The 19,719-nt window shown below is 49.7% G+C and overlaps 1 protein-coding gene across 3 annotated transcripts in view; it reads right to left on the bottom strand.

The window, feature by feature from the left end:
* Positions 1-19,719, bottom strand: part of CSK (C-terminal Src kinase) — a 797,455-nt gene that overhangs the window by 708,159 nt on the left and 69,577 nt on the right. For 2 of the 3 annotated variants that reach the window (XM_078685133.1, XM_078685131.1), the window contains exon 3: positions 10,406-10,462. The exons of the other annotated variant lie outside the window; for it this stretch is intronic. The gene's annotated coding sequence lies outside the window, so the exon portion shown is untranslated. The remainder of the gene's footprint in view (positions 1-10,405; positions 10,463-19,719) is intronic. 3 annotated transcript variants of the gene reach the window in all.

The following is a 19,719-nucleotide window of genomic DNA, read 5'->3' on the forward strand; positions in this document are numbered from 1 at the left end:
TATCCACTAGGGCAGAGCCGTGAGTATTCTGTACTGCACAGTTACGGCAATGCGAGTTCAAATGCCGGTAATCCAATACCAAACGATAGGAACCGTCCGGCTTGGTCACAGTAAAAAGAGGATTATTCATCGGTGACACACACGTTTCAATAACTCCCTGATATTCCAATTGTTCAAGGATTTCCGCGACGGAAGCTTTTGCTTCACGCCGAATGGGATATTGAGGTTGAGGCTGCGGCTGAGACCGCAACGGAATTTCGTGACAAGGGGACAATTTATCCCAACCACATTGGTTACGGTACAGAGCCGGTGCAAGAGCCCGAGCCCACTCTTCTGCAAAGTGCTGCGCATGCTCTTTTGAGACAGTGTTCGCGAAACTGGGAGGATTACCTCCTCCCCTCGCGGCGCCGCGAGCACAAAAGGTGGGGGCCGGTCAGCCTCCGAAAGCAAAATATCATATGTAGAAGACCGATTTTCCCAAAATACCCCTTTGACGGTACACTGTATGTCACCTTCAATCAACAGGACAATTTTATAAAGTCTTTCAGGGGGAGCAAGTCTCGTGTCTGCTGTTTCAATTACAACGTAGACATCAGTCGCTGTCACCTTCAGTAATGGACGCAGCGCTTCTCTCACTATGGTAATCTCCGCCGCGCTGTCCAGCAAGGTCAGAGCCCACGTCAGATTCCGAAGCCACGTTCTCACTATCTGTGGCATATCTATGCGCTGTTAAGGCTGCGACTTTCTTTTTCGCAAACTGCGGTCTCTTCGGCGTAGAATCCTCCTGCTTCGCTGCGCCGTCTATCTGGCGGGGCTGGCCACGTCCCTGTTGGCCACCACGTCCCCTACCGCCTCCTCCTCCACCGGTCTTCGGGGCCGATGAGTCCTGAAAGGAACGAGGAGAGCGTTGATCAGAACCCTGAAATCGATCAGGTGATTTAATCATTGCGCGATCGCGCAAATCATAAACTTTCTCAGTCGGCGCAGGAACTTGTGGCGCAGGATAAGAATCCTGAGTCTGCTGTTGTTGCTTCCCCTGTTTCTGTTTCTGAGGCCAATTTTGTTTTTTGGACTTGGGATGTACATCTGCCGCAGCAGATTGCACTTGTGGTTGTTTTTTCTCCTTGACCGCGAAATACTTCAAACCTTTACTTGTGCGACCGATTGTTTTATAAGCGGCCACCACAATCTTCGCCAACTGGCGGGGTTTCTCGGCATTGGGTATAACTGCCAAAGCGTTAGACACCTGAAAGTTCACTGCGTCTCCCTTAACATTGGAGAGAATGAGATCACTTACAATCTCCAACGAACCACACAGGCGCATACCCAATTCAACAGCCGCCTCCGGACCGTGATCATCCTGAACACGTTTAATGATCGTAGGCAGCTGTGTCATTGTAGGGGTGCCGAAGCACCTTGTATAAACTGCCGCAAAAGTTTTTCCCCAGCTTTCACAGTCGACTAGTTCGGGAGCTAAATCCTTAGGTAAAGTAATCGTTAACATTCTATGTTTATCAGCAGGAGTAGAATTTGGAAACACAGCTTCCAGTTGGTCAAATTTCTCGGCAAGCCAAAAAGGAAAATCATCCTTATCATCGGGACGCTTACCAAAAACTGAATTGACCATAACAGGATTCAGTCTCAAACCACCATGTTCCGTTTGAACGGCCGCACCCCCGGGGGGACCACCCGGAAGATGACGACCTATGTATTGCACTAATGCACGAATCACAGCAATCGAGACAACGTGTAGTCTACGAATATCCGCAAGGGGACAAGCGCCATGATTCGGGTGCGGGGTGAATCCACCCAAAGCAGGCCAATTTGTACCTGGAATGGAAAGTGGACCTAACCTCGCAGCTGACAAAGAGTGGGGGAGGGCGCCATCAAACCAAACGCGATGCTGCCAATGATCAATAGGTATTTCCAGTGCCCTGTACGGTGTATACTCAGCCGGTACAGGGGAGGGTGTGTAGTGGAGGAACACTTGAGAATTTGCATCCACTTCCGGAAACGTAACCCACGAGTAAAATAGTTCAAAGGGGTACGCCGGATCTGCACACACCACCAAAATCACAGCCAAGCCTTCCAAAGGGACCTGGTAAGTCTGTAAATGGTTGCGCACCGCAATGCGACTATGCTGCGCAATGGCCACAGCCATGATATCACCGGAATTACTGAATAACAAAGAACACTTTGTAGCACAACTGGGTAGTAAGTCAAAGAAACCGTTTCAGAAAGATTCAAGCTTGAAAAAGACCTATTTCAAAAAACAGGTAGGTTTCACCGACACCACGTTTTCCGGAAACGTTAGTGAAGGGGTTAAGGTTTGAACGATATACTACTCGAGTGTCATGATATAAGACCACCGAAAACGTTGGGCGCCATGTAGCAGGGTTTCTATTCTCCCACAGAACTGTGCACAGAGGATTGGAACCTCGGCGAATTAGGGTGACCCAAAACTCACCTCAGTATCCAACAAACCCCTTACCGAGCTAGCTACAGTGTCTCATTGGTCATAACAAACTCCCAATGTTTATCCAAACCAGAACATGAACTTACAGTACCTCCGGATACGTGGAACACATGAGCACTCTTTCGTTATACAATCATTACAAACCAGAACTTGGAGTAAAGAAGAACACAAGAGCATTTGAAATGTTTATTTACTAATGCCGTCTTCTCAGGCGCAGTATCTTAGATAATACAAGTAAACATATTATCAGAAGCAAAGTTACCAGCATAGTTACTAGTCCATAAAAAGCGAATGGTGACAGCATGTTAACATGCTGTAAATGAATAAGGGTTAACAACACTTATTTCTCACCCTCCCTAACACACATATTATATTATTTGCTAAGAAGGTCTCTTTGGGTTGAATTAGGGCGGGCCCATACCTCAGTGTCCTAGCACGAAGGGATCACATCAGCATACACCAGCTCTCTCTGCATGCGAACCGCATCAAGTGTGTTTTTGTGCCTAAAGCAAAGCAATATAAAACCCGCCTCAAGCCCAAAGTTGGCAGAAGCTGCACTTATGTTATGTCTACGAAGGCGCGAAGATCAGACCTCATAACAATTCTGTATCGTGTTGTTCCTGAAGCTTCAGCACTCTCTGTACAGACATAGTTTATTGAGCAAAGCTGATATCAGAGTAATAACATATTATTCTCATGTAAACCACAACGAACTACTAGGTTGAAAGCTAAATCAACAATTAAGTGTCGAGTGCAGAAGCAGCAAACGGAAAAATGGCGTTTAAACATTTAATGAGCCTATGCTAACTTAACACATTATAAAGATATACAGTAGCTATATGACAGCTGTGCACCATGCCACAAATTTGTTCCACCTGCAGGCGTATACCGTTTTAGTGGAGGGACGCCTGGCTGCCAGAATGAAATCACAGACTTCGGGAGCAAGGTCAAAAGCGGTCAACTGTCGCCACTCAATCTCCACACATGGAGGTGGAGGCTGGACAGGTTCGGGTTGAGGACTGTCCCCTGCTGCAGCGACAGAAGATCCTCCCGAAGAGGCAGTCGGATCGGGGGATTGATCGCCAAGCTGAGTAGCTTGGAATACCAGTATCTTTGTGCCTAATCGGGAGCCACAAGGATGACTTGGGCCCGGTTGCGCCGAATCTTCTTCAGCACTCTGGGCAGAAGTAGTATAGGCAGAAAGGCGTACAAGAGACCGCAGCCCCACTCGTGACAAAAAGCGTCGCTGAGCGAGTGCCGCCGTGGAAGTTTCAACGCACAGAACTGATGACATTGCGCATTCTCTTTGGTGGCGAATAGATCTAACCAAGGCTCTCCCCACTGCAGAAAGAGACCTTGAGCCACGTCCGAGTTCAGACGCCATTCATGATCCATCATGCACCGGCGGCTGAGTTTGTCCGCCCTGGCATTCAAAGAACCTGCCAGGTGTGGAACTGTCAAAGAAATGCCTTGACGTTCCAGCCATGTCCATAGGCGCAGAAACTCCCGTCATAGGGTCTACGACCCCACCCCGCCCGGTTTGTTTCAGTACCGCATGGCAGTGGTGAGGTCTGTGAACACCTGACTTACACTTCCCTGGACAGAGGAAAGGAATGCTATCAGTGCAAGTCGGATCGCCCGAAGCTCCATAAGGTTGATATGGAGCCGGGACTCCGCCGGAGACCAGAAGCCTCTGATCTTCGCCTCTCCCAAGTGGCCGCCCCATCCCAGGAGGGGCGCATCCGTCACCACTGGGTGCTCCGGTTGGGAAAGGGAGAGGGATCTGCCATTGACCCAATCGCGATTCGTGAGCCACAACTGCAATTGTAGTGCAGTGCCCTCCGAGATCTGGACGTGACCGGACAGGTTGCCCTGATGCTGTGCCCACTGGAACTTCAGGTCCCACTACAGAGCCCGCATATGCCATCTGGCATGTTGCACTAGCAGGAGGCCATAAGGCCCAGGAGCCGGAGTGTCATCCTGACTGAAACCCGGGTTAGAGGCTGAAAGATCCAAATCATAGCCCGAATATCCAGACTCGCTGCTGGGGAGGATAAACCCAAAACTGTGTCGAATCCAGATCCGCTCCGATGAAGGAGCTTCTGAGAGGGAATCAGGTGCGACTTCAGCACTTTGATGGAGAACCCCAGTAAATGCAGGAGGTCGGATGTAGTCTGGAGGTGGGAGACGACTGCCTGGGGCGAGCCCGCCTTCAACAACCAGTCGTCGAGATAAGGGAAGGCTGGAACCCCTGATCTGCGCAGATGAGCTGCAACCACCACCATCACTTTCGTGAACACCCGAGTGGCACTGGTAAGGCCAAAGGGGAGCACGGCAAACTGAAAATGCTCTGAGCCTACCGTGAACTGCAGGTAACCCCGGTGGGCCGGCAGGACGGGATATGAAAATATGCGTCCTCAAGTCCAACGCTACCATCCAGTCTCCAGGGTCGAGGGCAGCCAAGACCTGAGCCAGAGTCAACATCTTGAACTTCTCCTTCCGGAGGAAGTGGTTGACGTTCCGGATGTCCAAGATGGAGAGCAGGCCCCCCTTCTTCTAGGGAACCAGAAAGTAGTGGGAATAACAACCACATCCTACTTCTGGCCCAGGAACGCGCTTGATAGCCCCCTTGGCCAAGAGGGCCGTGACTTCCTGCTGGAGAATCGCAAAATGGTCCCCCACATGCGGTGGAACTGAGGTGGCATGGCCGGAGGTGCAGTCTCGAAGGGGAGGGAGTACTCCCTCCGGACGATTTGCAGCACCCGCCTGTCCGAGGTAACGGATAGCCGGTGGGGGAGGTGATGGCGAATCCTGCCGCTCACCGGCGTTGGGTGTGTGCCAAAGCTCAGACTAGGAAGGCTTTGATGCAGATGCTGCAGGAGCAGAGGTGAACTGACCCGCACGTTGGCCCCCAGTCCCACCATGGCAGGCACCACGTCCGCAGCCCTACTGAGGTTGGGTCTGCACAGGCTTCTGGCAGAACGAACGTGTCGGGTGCCCCTTCCGTGGCCATGAAAAGCAGACATGGCCAGGTGCGTGGTGGAGAGACCCTAGGACTCGGCCGTAGCCCAGGAGTCCTTAAAAGGCTCCAGCGCACTATCTGCCTTATCACCAAACAGGCGAGTACCATCAAAAGGCATGTCCATAAGAGAACTTTTAAAATCCCCTGAAAATCCAGTGGACCACAACCAGGGGTGGCGACAGAGGGCCACTGTCATGGAAATTGCCCTACCCAACGAGTCCGCTGTGTCCAGTCCACACCAGATGGCGAACTTTGCTGCATCTTTCCCCTCAGCAACAGCTCGGGAAAGCACTGTCCAAACGTCCTCCGGACACTGGGACAGCATCTGCGCAACCGTGTCCCACACAGCGTGGGAGTAGTGGCCCAAGAGGCATGCAGTGTTCACCGACCGCAGCCCCAAGATGGCAGATAAAAACAGTTTCTTGCCTTCCTTATCCGGCGGAGCAGTAGGGAATGCGCTTTGGGAAGTGGAGGCTTGGATGACCAGGCTCTCCGGGGTAGGGTGGGTTGTCATAAAAACAAGGTCACCCGGGGCCGGGCGATGACGCCTGGCTACGTTTTTATCCACGGGAACCCCCGTGACTGGTCTAGTATGTCAGTTAATGCATCATTGAATGGTAGAAGTAGCTCCATAGATCTTGCTGCTGGCTGAAGTACTTCAGTCAGGAGATTAGTGTTGAAGGTCACCGTAGGCAGGTCAAGGGCCTCAGTTGCTCTACGGAGCACCACAGTATGTGGCGCCCACCTCCATAGCCGCAGCAGGAAGAGAAAGAAAACCAGGGTCGGAGAAGAGGTCAAGGCCACCTGCATCCTCCAACTCTTCTGTCCATTCCTGTTCCGGCCAGCACTGCAGTGCGAGAAGGTCCACAGACCCCTCCCAATCGTCCCCTTCCTCCGCTGCCCGTGAAACAGGCTGCGGCAGTGGGGGAGGGACAAGGGAATATAAATGGTCGAACGGCACCCGCGGCACCGGTTCGGCTCTGTGTCCCAATTAGGGTCCCAAACAGGGGCAAAATTGTACGGGAACCCGGTCAAGGGCGGTGGTGGAACGAACGGAACCCACTGTGGCGCCGGGAACAGTGTGAAGACTTCAACCCCAAGAAGTGATGATGATGATGGCTCAGAGGTCGGTCTCTTGATCGACCCCTGGACCTCGATCGGCATGGAGAAAACAGACGGGCCTCCAGTAGTTTACGGGACCACTCCCGGAGACATATTCATAGTAGAGACAGACGCCATGGGGGTTGGCCACCGACATCATACGTCGACAGGCCCCGCAGGATTTAAACCAAGGCATACCTACGTGGCACTGGAGTCAAAGACTCAAAAAATTGAAGACAAAAAGTCTCAAAAGTTAGTCAAAATGTGACTAGGGTACGTGCTCTAACTGGATCTGCGCTTGTAGGCATGGAAAAAGAAAGAACTGACGTCAGCACGCATGGGTGGCGCCTAAGCAGTCTCCGTGACGTCATCTCTGCGTCTACGGCGCCAGCGACAGACGCGAAAAGCCGCACGACGCCACCTTCCGACGCGCAGGGGTGCTGCTGACGAAAAACTTTCCCGATCCAGTCTGACGCCTGGGGATATTCTAAGGTAAGGGATCTATCACTAACGTGTCTTTCAGATTGAAGCTATCTGTGCACTAAGAATTCTGGCAATTAGTCCTCTCCTTAAATGAATCTATATGCTTCAGAGTGAATGAGAACAAAAGTGAGTGAGAGAAGTGTCAGGGAACGCCCTTATAGGAAATGCTTCATCTTTAATCTACCGGCCCCACAAAGCTATTTTGGTTACCTGTGCAGAAATTAACACATAGTTTGAGCAGCCATTACTTATCAAGGTGAGACAATTAATAGAAGTTCCAAGAAACCCTCACTGTAAATATAAAACTCAATCATGAAGAACACATTTCCCATTCGAGTCACGGATTCAACACAACGTAAGCAAAATTGTCGATTTTGTGCTTTCACAATAAAATGTATCCAAAAATATGCGCAATTTAAGGAAACCAATATCCTAGAAAAATTCATGTGCGACAAGTAAAAATCATATTGTCTGGATTCTGACAACCTTAAAAATGTTGTCTTACTGTAGTAAAATGAAAATGATAAATCCTTGACATAATGACCAAAAAAGGCTCATACTTAATGCAAAAGAGAAAATGGAGGTAGAGTAAGATCAAGGTATTTTTAGGTTACTTAATGTGGTCAAGCAAAGATGGTCCGACAGTGACCGGTCTCCATGATCCTCAGTTGACAATTTAGGCCTTGGATTGCATAAATACTACGGTTTACTTAGTGACATTTTAAAAAGTCAACGCGCTACAGTAAATATGCTTGAGAAATGCACACTAAACACAACACATTTAGAACCCTGAAATATCAAAAATCTGCTATATTCAGAAATCTCAATAATGAGAAAGCAGCATTCTCAAACGCCTACCATCATCAGAAAGCTGGCCTATGCATACACATTCAGTGATTTGCCAGGTCTGGTGGCTCAGTGGACTTGCTAATCCACACCCTCGTAGCCTGGCATAAACCTTGACTGCCATTAATAGGCGCCTCTCATCCCATGAACAAGTAGATTACTTTTTAAACCTCCACCCCCCTGCCTTAGCAAACTATACAGCTGCAGCAGCCTTCGAGGTAACAACAATCCCTATGCTTTTGGAATCGGTGCAGGGCTTCAGTTGCTGCCAAATCAACCTGCATTCACCCGAAGTTGCAATTCAGCCAATCAGCGCTTCCAGAAAAGATTTGTGTCTTTGGTACCTGCTAAAAGTCATTGATTTCATGTCAGACTAACAATAAACTTGTCAGTTTAACAATTATCATGAAATAAGTTGTAGTTAAGCTTCTCTCAAATAATACTGGTACTTAGCAAATTTCTAAACACTCCCAAATTTAGCCGGCAAGGTAGCTGGAGCGCAGAGAGGTAGAAGTAAAAGTCATCGGAGGGTACAGTGACAGCATGTCATACACACAAACAAGTAATGCATTTACTTCCTAGTTCTGCTTTAACAGTGACATTCACCAGACAGAGAAGAGGTAAAATGTTTAACAGTTTTAAAACACGGTCTTTTAGACGGTGCTATTGCGGCATGTCCTACTCTCCCAAAAACATGACCTTTTATTTCCATATAACTTGCTCCATTGACTAAAAAGCACTATCTCTTTCTTATTAAAAGTTACATTTCATACTGTTCTAGATAAGATAAATGAGACACAGAGAAGGAAAGTGTTTGCCAAAGACCACAAGTGGTACAGCCGGGATTTGCACTCAGGATTGAAAAAGCTCACAGTCTCGAAATTAGTTAGTAGACCACGTCTCCACCAAAGTAGAAGCTTACCAACAGACTAGAATTATCAATCAGTCGGGACCTCTGATAGCCCTGCACGGTGGAACGTAGCTAGCCACATGTGCTTGCCATATGTGTGATTCAACGTGCCCTGGACCTCTGGCTATTCCAGACCGTCCCCTCAAACTCTGCCTAAAGGAGGGGGGCCTGCCTGCCAGTGCCTGTAGAAGGTGTAGATCATACGTGAATGTTTATATGTTACTTCAATTTTACATAATCTCTTCCTGCAACAACGGGCTGATTCTTGTGAAAATGGCATAAAATGAGTTGTACTCATACAAGAAAATGAATCCATCATGAGAGCTCAAGAATCAGCGCTGGTTCTATTCAGTCATCCAGGGAATCAATCAGTACGGCAAGCCTCAAGGAAAAAAAATACTCTTGCTCAATCGTTCCCTTGTTCCAGCTTAACTAAGACACCAAAAGCTTGTTCAAATAATAACTTTAACTCTGAAAACCACTGATTACTAGTAGGTGTGTCTTTCAACAGCATTGTCAAGAGAACAACCAGTGGCAGTCCCTGCATTAGATAGTTGCGCTCCTTCGTACCAGACCATGAACTAGGTGTTGAGAGACTGCTCCTGGTCTTCAGTATATGGTAACCTGCTGCACTAGCCAATGATTTGCTTTTTACTGAACCATCCTTTGTAAATTGTCCATATCCTCCAACTAAAAGACCTCAGACTTTTTGACCACTGTTACGCAAATGATACCCATATCCAACTTGTTATTATGGGCCCTTTCAACAGCTTTGCCTAATCATCATACACGGTTTGTCTGCAGGCGGGGAGCGGGAAGGGGGGGGGAGGTGGGGGGGAGAGAGGGGGACTGCTGAGAAGCAGACTCGAGCTTAAAGTACCTGGAGGTCCTCTTACACTGCGGCCTAAGTATTACTTCACAGATCAGTGCCAAACTAATGCACCGTTCCTCATTATTCATGAGTTCAAGAAGTCTTTCCCATCCCCCACCTCGGCTACAAACTCCTTAAAATGCTAGGATCACTTGTTCTCTGCAAACTGTAAATAATGAGCAAAGAGCACTGCTGGCTGTGTGATCGCAGACCCTGGAAAAGAGGCAGAGACGAACACAACTACATCTCCACTTTCTTCAGAACTGGCTGCACACTGGGTTAGATCAATTTCAAGATCCCAAAGCCCTGAAATCTGCATTTCCTTCTTAGTCAAGCCAAATCTGCAATTGCAGGTGTGCTGCTGAAGCTCAGAAACAAACTTCTGCTGCATTTATTATGCATGCCTTCTCAGAGCTCTTCCAGAAGAACCATTAAGAAGCTACTTATAAACAGGGGTTTTTTTTGCTCGATTGTTCTGTTCCTGTGCCGTTTTGTTTAGCAGCATCCTTCCATGTACGGACCATGTCATTCTCGTATTTCCTGCCTTCGATCCCTTTACCTTATTTCTGTTAAAAAAAATGAAGGTACGCTCCAGCCAACATCCCCTGCCCTCGCAGCTCAAACAAAACTCTACCCTGGTGCTTCCAATGCACCGCCTCCCCAGGGTGCTCTGAACACATCACACAAGCTACTTACCTCACGGTTCGATTTCACCGCTCTCATCGGCCACACGGTGTACCAGGAACCAATTCCCTATAAGGAAAAAAAGGGGGACATTAGCATGATGCCTGTCAGTAGGTTATAATCCTAACTAGTCACTGGATGGAATACTATTGCTGCGGTTCGAACCTGAGCACTATCAAAGCCCTAAAGACGAAGGCTATAAATAGCGCCGCCTGCAAAAGGTTGAATTAAACACCGTCACTTTTTACCTCGGAAAGAGGAAGCCAAGGCAGAGAGGTCTAAAAAGAGGAAGCGGGACCAGCCTTTACTGCTCCAGCTGGGAGGCTGTGCACGTGCTGCGCGCTCATGCCCGCTCCGGCGTTCACTAGAAACAGCCAATAAGGGCCTCCGGGGAGAGGAGTCTCTCTATACCTATGCACGGACAGACCGGAAGAAAGGGGTCAGCCACAGACAAGTGCGGGCAACAGCAGAAGGGCGATGCTGGCAGCTTCAAAGCTGTACGAACATACAGAATGTCAAGACTGCAGAAGAGACCTGGTTGGATACGCGGGGAAACTGGAAAAGCAGCATTTTATTTAAAACATGCGCTGATGGAGCAATTCAACTCGCAGTGTACATATTCACTCTGAAAAACTCAGTCAATGGACAGAAAAAGGTGCACACACAAGGAACATCCACATTATCCACCACCATAAGAAAACAACGTATCAACTATTTCCTTTTAGCATTACGTCTTCAAAACCATCTTCCCATAAAATGCGCAGAAAGGAAAGAGAAGGAAGGAAAAATAAACAAACGCGAAAGGCGAGGGGCAGAAAAGCACACAGAAAGAAAGCACTACAACTCAAGGAATGAATATGCTACTTACCAGTATGCATCTGTTCTTGGCATGTAGGGCTGCTGACATTCATATCTATAGCATAGATCGCCGCCTAGTGTTGGGTCCGGATGATTGCACATTGTTGTCCTGGAAGAGTCTTCGAAGTATCACGAGATAGGTGGCTCCTCCCCTGGACTACAGTGCGCATGGGCATCCCCTCCATCCCCAGATTGTTTTTAGCCATTGTGGCGAAGATGGAGTGTAACAGTGTGAGCGATGACCATGCTAAGAGTAAGTATGAATTATGCAGCCGCTACAGGCGCCGGGGAGGAGGGCGGGCGATATGAATGTCAGCAGCCCTACATGCCAAGACCAGATGCATACTGGTAAGTAGCATATTCAGTTCGAGGCATGTGGGCTGCTGAATTCATATCTATAACATAGAATATATAGCAGTCCCTCCATTAACGGCGGCCGCCTGTGCCAGCTGCAGACGTTTGAAAAAGTGTTTTAAGAACAGCCTGTCCTACAGCTGCTTGGAGTGCACATCTACACAGTAGTGTTTAGTAAATGTGTGTGGTGTAGACCATGTGGCTGCTCTACAAATGTCTTCCAAAGGGATATTACCAAGGAAAGCCATGGAGGCCCCCAACTTGCGGGTGGAGTGGGCTCTGGGGGGGACCGTTAAAGTGCGCTTAGCCTTGTGATAGCAAATATGAATACACTTAACGATCCACCTGGCTATACCTGCTTTGGAAATGGGGTTGCCTTTGTGCTGGGCCGAAAAGGCAACGAAGAGTTGTTGTGTCTTCCTAAAGTCTTTGGTCCTATCGATGTAGTACATCAAAGCTCGTTTGACGTCAAGAGGGTGGAGCATTCTTTCGGCTACTGTCTGTGGGTTTTGAAAGAACGCGGGCAGTTCAATGGTCTGATTGACATGGAACTGTGAAACCACCTTAGGAAGAAATTTAGGGTTAGTGCGCAGCACCACCCTGTTGGAGTGAATTTGTATGAATGGCTCTTGTACAGTGAGCGCCTGGAACTCACTAACACGTCGCAGAGATGTAATGGCTATTAGAAAAGCCACTTTCCATGTTAAAAACTGAACCTCGCATGAATGCAGAGGCTCAATCGTGGGCCCATCAGCCTGGTGAGGACCACATTAAGGTTCCATACAGGAGCTGGTGGGGTCCTGGGAGGGATGACCCGTTTCAGTCCTTCTAGGAAGGCTTTAATGGCAGGCACTCTGAAAACGGAGAGATGCTGCCTGTTTTGGAGATAAGCCGCTATGGCGGATAAGTGTATCCGAATGGAAGCATACGCCAGATTGCATTTGTAAAGATGTAACAAATAACAGATGATGTTGTGAGTGGATGCATCTAGCGGGTTGATGTTGTGTTCCGTACAGTAAATGACAAACCGCTTCCATTTTGCTGCATAGCAAGCTCTGGTGGTGGGCTTTCTTGCCTCCCGTATGATATCCATGCAGTCGGGAGGCAAGTTAAGGTAGCCAAATTCTAAGACTTCAGGAGCCAGGTCGCCAGGTTGAGCTGTTGCGGGTCTGGGTGCTGAATGTCGCCATGGCTCTGCGTCAAAAGTCTGGGCGTGAGGTGCAGTCTTTGATGCGGTACCACGGAGAGTTCCAGAAACGTGGTGTACCATGGTTGGCGTGCCCACGTTGGAGCAACCAGGATGAGCGTCATCGAGTGCTGCTTTAGCTTTCGTGCCACCAGCGGTATTAGAGGCGCTGGGGGAAAAGCGTACGCAAATCTGCCTGACCAGTTCATCCATATCGCATTGCCCTGCGACTGTGGGTGAGGGAACCTGGCGGCAAAGTGTTGGCATTTTGCGTTTTCCCTTGTGGCAAACAGGTCTATCTGTGGATGACCCCACTGCTGGAAGTACGGGTGGAGTACTGATGGATGTATCTCCCACTCGTGCATTTGGTGGCTGTACCTGCTGAGCAGATCCGCCATCTGATTGTCCTTGCCCGGGAGGTGTTCCGCCATGAGGAAGATGTTCCTTTGAATGGCCCACTTCCACATGCTCTGAGCCTGATGAGACAACTGTGGAGAGTGTGTACCTCCCTGCTTTTGAATGTAGTACATGGCTGTCATGTTGTCCGTCCGGATCAACACGACTTTGTTGCACAGATGTACTTTGAATGCCTTCATTGCCATGAAGATTGCCATCAGTTCTAGGTAGTTGATGTGCATCTTCTTTTGCTGCGTTGTCCATAGTCCCTGCACTGTGTAGTGGAGTACATGAGCTCCCCAACCCTGGAGAGATGCGTACGTCGTCAGGATAATTTGTGGCACAGGCTCTTGGAACGGTCGGCCCTTGCAAAGGTTGTGTGGATTCCACCAATGCAGAGAGCTGTATGCCCGACCGGTCACCAACACTAGGTCTCCGACCGGTCACCAACACTAGGTCTTTGAACTGTCCTTGAGCCTGATTCCACTGACGTGCCAAGCACTCTTGAAGCGGACGCATATGTAGCCTCGCGTGCGGGACTATGAAGATGCAGGAGGCCATCATGCCTATCAACTGCATGAACACTCTCGCTGGAAGCGAGTGGTGCGGGCTGAACTTTTGGAGGAGCGACCGAATGCTGTCGATCCTCACAGAATTTGGCTGAGCCGTGGCTGCCAGAGTATCTATTGTTGCGCCCAGATACTGCCGCACATGGGCTGGCTGAAGGTGCGACTTGGGATAATTTAGTGAGAATCCCAGACTGTGAAGAAGGTGAATGGTGTGGGACATGTTGGCTGCGCACAGCTGGGCTGACTTTGCTTGGACAAGCCAGTCGTCCAGATAAGGGTAAACGTGAACGTTCTGCCTTCTGAGGTGCGCAGCCACTGTCGCCATGCATTTTGTGAACACCCTGGGAGCCGTGGTCACCCCGAAAGGTAGGACCTTGAACTGATAATGCCGACCCTGAATGGTGAATCTGAGGTATTTTCGGTGTGATGGATGCAGTGGAATGTGAAAATATGCATCCTTGAGATCCAAGGTTGCGAGGAAGTCTCCCTGGTTGAGCAGCGGAAGAACTTGCTGCAGCGTCAGCATATGAAAGTGTTCTGAGAGAATATACTGGTTTAGGGGTCTGAGGTCCAGTATGGGTCTGAGGGACCCGTCCTTCTTTGGGATTAAGAAGTACAGGGATTACACTCCTGTGCCTTCTTCCTCCACCGGCACGAGCTCGATTGCCCCTTTTTGCAGCATGACAAGTACCTCCTGCTGCAATAAGTGCAAATGCTCTGTGGACATAGGACGATGTTTTGGTGGCATGTTGGGTGGAGTGGATGTTAACTCCAGACAATAACCGAACTGGATACGTTTTCTGACCCACCTGTCTGTGGTGATGGACTTCCAGACTGGCAGGAACTGCTGGAGTCTCACCCCGACAGGTGTGGTATGGTCGGGGGGCAGCGGAAGGGCGTCACTGTTTGTTGGTGGCAGAGGAACGGGAGTTGTTATTTCCACGGCCTCTGCCCTTGGCACTGTTGCCCCGATAGCCACCTCTACTCTGCTTGGTGTAAGAGGACTGCGCCCGCCCTTAGTGTATTGCGTTTGCTGGGACATCGGGCCTCTGGAAACCCCTCTATTGCCTGAGCGACGAAAAGTACTGCCCCTAAACTGCTGGGACTGGAGAGCTCCCACGGACTTTGCAGTCTCGGTATCCTTTTTTATTTTTTCCAGAGTGGTATCCACCCGCTGATTGAGGATGGTGGTCTGTATCTCCGGCTTGAAACCGGATATTCTGAGCCATGCCGGACGTCTCAACATTACACTGGTGTTAATGGCCCTGGCAGCGGTGTCCGCCACATCCAGTGCACATTTAATAGAAGCGTTGGAGATGAGCTTCCCTTCCTGAATGAGCATCTCAGCCGCCTCTTTATACTGATCTGATAGATGCTGTAACAGGGTCTCTAGTGTGTCATAGTGCGCCCTGTCATATCTGGCCAAGAGTGCCTGAGTGTTTGAGATACGCCAGATATTGGCTGCTTGAGCCGCCACCCTTTTCCCTGATGCCTCCAGCACTTTAGATTCTTTGTCAGGGGGAGGAGCATCACCAGTGGTTTGCGAATTCGCCCTCTTCCGGGCATTAGAAACGACCAGAGAGTCCAATGGCAACTGGCCCTTGATGTAGGTAGGGTCTCCAGGTGCTGGCTTATATTTCTTTTCAATCCTAGGGTTGATCACCCTGGCACGTGTGGGTTCTTTAAAAATGTCTGCAGCATGTTTCAGAACCCCCTTCAGCATTGGGAGAGTTTTGACAGTCTTTTCTGCTGTTAAAAAGGTATCAAAGAGGAAGTCCACATCAATAGGGTCAGGGTGTAGCTCCACGTCGTGGTTTTTAGCTGCCCTCTCAATTAGAGCATTAAATGCCGCAGAATCCTCAGTAGGAGAGGTTTTGACACTGTATAGCTGAGTGTCCAGGGCAGTTTGCTGATCCCCTGGGTCCCCTGCAACTGCCCAAGAGTCCTGGTGATCTTCAGGATCAGTGTTGGCAGGAAAGTTATACTCCTCATCATCACCGTCTTCAGCATCCACATCCGAACAAGTGGGTGAGGGTGTAGCAGCTCTTGGAGTCTGTGGAGCAAGCGGCTCAACCAGAACCGGGGAATCTGTAGAAGGCTTCTTGCGCTTCAAAGGAATTGTGTAGGACTCCAAAGGCTGTGTTGCCGTGATCTTTCTCTTGTAGAGGGTAAGTTTACCGGTGTCGGCGTCGATAAAGTGCTCCGACTGCTCTTCCATCAGGGGTTGTCGATGCTTCGAGCTCCCAAGCGGCTGAGAAGTCTTCAACCCTGTAGACACCTGCACGGGTGCCCTGGCGACAGTCTTTGGTGCGAACGCTTTCGGCGCCACCTTCGGCGGCAACGTGAACAGGATCGGTGCCGAGGACTGTGGCGTTTTGTCAGCTGGCTTCGGGGCGGAGGCATCCTTCGGATCGACCGTGGAAGCCTTGTCCCTGATGCGCTGCAGCGAGTCCGACACATGCTTCGTAAAGGAAGTCGACCCGACAAGACGTCCTTGGTTCACCAGCGTGTGAAGACTTGGGCGTTGATGGCTTGGTCTTCTCCGGCCGAGGTACAGGATCAGCCTTTTTCGGTGCGCCGTGTCCACTTTGTGTCGACGGCCTTCGGAGCCGACGGTTTCGGGTCGGCGGCCTTGACCACTGGGTTTGGGGCCCCAGGCTTCGGCTCGACGCCCTTGCTCGATCGTGGCTGGACGCCCTTGACCGACTTTGACTCGATGCCTTTGGTCGACTTCACCGGGTCGACGGCCTTCTTTGGCTTCGGCTGCCCCGACGCATCGGAACACGAGGAGGCGGCCAGAGGGACAGGTGTTTTTGGTTTCGATGGCGTCTCCATCAGTTTCGTTTGTCGACACCGAAGGTTTCACTTTCGGTTTCGTTTTTTACCGATGGCGGCTCTGCAGAAGCGTCCGTAGCCGGGCCCGTAGGCGAGGCCGTGGATTTGGGTGTAAGGTCTCGGGTAAGGCCGTGTGGCGATCCCTCGACCTGAGCCTTAGTAATTGTTCGAACGGGGCATAGCTCATCCTCCGAGCTATCTTCCATGGCTCCATAGGCCTCATTGTCGTCTCCTACCTCGTCGACGACTTCTTCTGCATCGAGCGCTTCGACGTCTGCGTCGTAGTCGATCTCTTCCGATGGAGGCGAAATCTGCATATGAACCTCTCGTTCATCTGCTTCTTCTCTCTCGAAGATTTCCACTGGTGCCGGGGCCGACTGCTGGGCCTCCAGGCGCGCCACGCGCAAGTCGAATCGTCTTCTTCGACCGAAACCGGGAACAAGCCATACAGTTGGCTTCATCGTGGTCCGGCGACAGTCACTTGTTGCACACCGGGTGGACGTCGATGTGGGGATACTTCGATCCACACACGGGACATTTCTTGAACGGGCTCCGTTCCATGATGTGTCGTCGAAAGTTTTGCTGCGTCGACTGGGCCTTGAGCACCGAAGAGCCACGCGACTCCTCTGGATGTCTGACTCGGGAACTGAGCCGGAACAGAGCTGGGCACCGAGCGCAAACAATACCGACGGTATAGGAAAAGGCCTTCGGGCCTTAAGAAAAGTCTATATCGATTCCGAACTGGAGATAACGAATATACATCCGAACCCAATGGCGGAAAAAAACAATCTGGGGATGGAGTCGATGCCCATGCGCACTGTAGTCCAGGGGAGGAGCCACCTATCTCGTGATACTTAGAAGACTCTCCCAGGACAACAATGTGCAATCATCCGTTCCCAACACTAGGCGGCGATCTATGCTATAGATATGAATTCAGCAGCCCACATGCCTCTAACAATCATTTTCATTAATGCAACATTCCGGTCTATTCTCTCCTCGCCCACACCACGCTTTAGCGAGGCTACCAGAGAAAAATCAAACTGGGAGAAAAATCTAAACAGCCCCAATCATCCTTTCAAAAATAAATGCTATACAAATAGGTTTTGGGCGTCTTGGACTGAACAAATCGGAGCTTCTTGTCCCTGTGTATCACTTTCGATTTTGTGGACTTCAGACCGAGCCTCACTGCTCCCACATTGTCACACTGGAGTTACTTGATCTGCTGGCTCCTAATCTAGGTCTCCGGCCTAATGTCCTGGAAGATCAAAATTAGCTAGCAAGAAAGTTTTACCTCTCATTTCAAGGTGGCTGTTGCCTTACGTTGGACCTGGCCCTTTTAGAAAGTTCACCCCCAAACTTTTTGCCTTTGTGCTCCTACTCTTTGCTGGATTTGTATTTGTTGGCCTTGGGCCTCGGCACACTTAACCACTGCTAACCAGTGTCAAAGTACTTGTGCCCTGTGCTTAAACATGGTATTACTGACCTATAACCATGGCATAATTAATGTACATTTAAGTCCCAAGTAAAGTGGCACTACATGTACCCAGGGCCTGTAAACTAAATGGTACTAGTGGGTCTGCAGCACTGATTGTGCCACCCACTTAAGTAGCACTTTAAACATGTCCTAGGTCTGCCATTGCAGAGCCTGCCTGTGCAGTTTAAACTGCCACTACGACCTCGCAAAATATACCTTTTGCCAGGACCAAACCTTCCTTTTTTATACATATAAGTCACCACTATGGTAGGCAATGGACTGCCCAGAGGGTAGGATGCAAGGTATTTAAGAAGTAGGACATGTACTTTTAAGTTTTACATGACCCGGTAGTGAAAAACTTACAAATTGTGAAAATGCCACTTTTAGAAAGTTGGCATGGTCTTGCCTTAGCCATTTGGTGCCTCCAGCTCGTTTCTGGGCACATGACAGGGTGTAACTGACAGTTGGGTTTTGTGTATTCCTCCTAGATAGCCACACACAATGTAAGCTTCGATGTGAGTGGATGGGACATCACTGGCAGGATGAGAGGGCGGTACTAGACTCAGTCCCACTCACACTTGCATCGGCTGTGCCCTGCCCCCACTCAAAGGACAGTATACTCCCTGTAGTTAGTCTGGAGTCAGGGCCAGGAAGGCAGGGCATCTGTGCACTTCAAAGTCATGCCTCTTGAACCTTCTCCCCACTTCGAAGGCACAACTGCGTATAAAAGAAGGAACTTAAACACCAACTTTTAAGTACACTTCTGGAACTGAGGATACTCCGAAAGGAAGGAGGAATGCTGCGCTGCTACAAGGACTGTCATTCTGCTGGACTGCTAATCTGAAAGAACTGCTGCCCCACTGCCCTCTTGCCTGGGGAAGAAGAACTGGACATGCAGCTCATCTTGAATCCAGGACCCCACAGTGACTTAAAGGGATAGTCTGCTGGCCTCCTGATCTGAGCCTCAGGTACATAAACAGCTCCTCAACAGCTCCTGCCCCCGCATCCCCAAGTGGTGCTCCTCAGTTCCTGGAACCTTGGTGTGGATCTCAAGCTCTTGAAATCAAGCTTTTGAGCTCTTCGTGACCAGGCCCGTTTACAACGGAACAGAGCCGCTTGCACTGAAAATTTACACGAGCTGCCACCAGCCCATCATTTCGCACACCAGCATCGATAGCCACGGAGGACTGTAAACGCAAAGCTTCAGCACACCTGTGACGCCCGACCTGCTCTTCCCGCCACACTGGCCGCCCACGATGCTCTCCTTGCCTTGGCGACCCTCTCTCATGCAAACGGGTTCTTGGTACAAAACATGAGAAGGTAAAACTTCAGCTGGACTAATCTGGGACTGTATCCGACCCACGCTCCATCGTGGTCGTCCTGAAATTTCGACTTTGACCTGGTCCAGCAAGGCCAGATATCCCTGGTTAGCACTTTCTGCTTTTAGGCGCTATTTTTCATTTGATGTTTTCAAAAATTAAAAATTCCAGTTCTACTGCTTCGTTTTTTGTTGTTTTGGTCTTTTTTTATTAATTATATTTTGCTCTATTTTTCCAACCTGGCGTGGGATTTTTAGTGTGGCATGGTCACTGTTTGAAGTCTTGCACAAATACTTTACACATTTCCTCCAAGTTAAGCCTGACTGCTCTATTCC

The sequence above is a fragment of the Lissotriton helveticus genome, chromosome 3_2, assembly GCF_964261635.1.
Source record: "Lissotriton helveticus chromosome 3_2, aLisHel1.1, whole genome shotgun sequence".
NCBI lineage: Eukaryota > Metazoa > Chordata > Amphibia > Caudata > Salamandridae > Lissotriton > Lissotriton helveticus.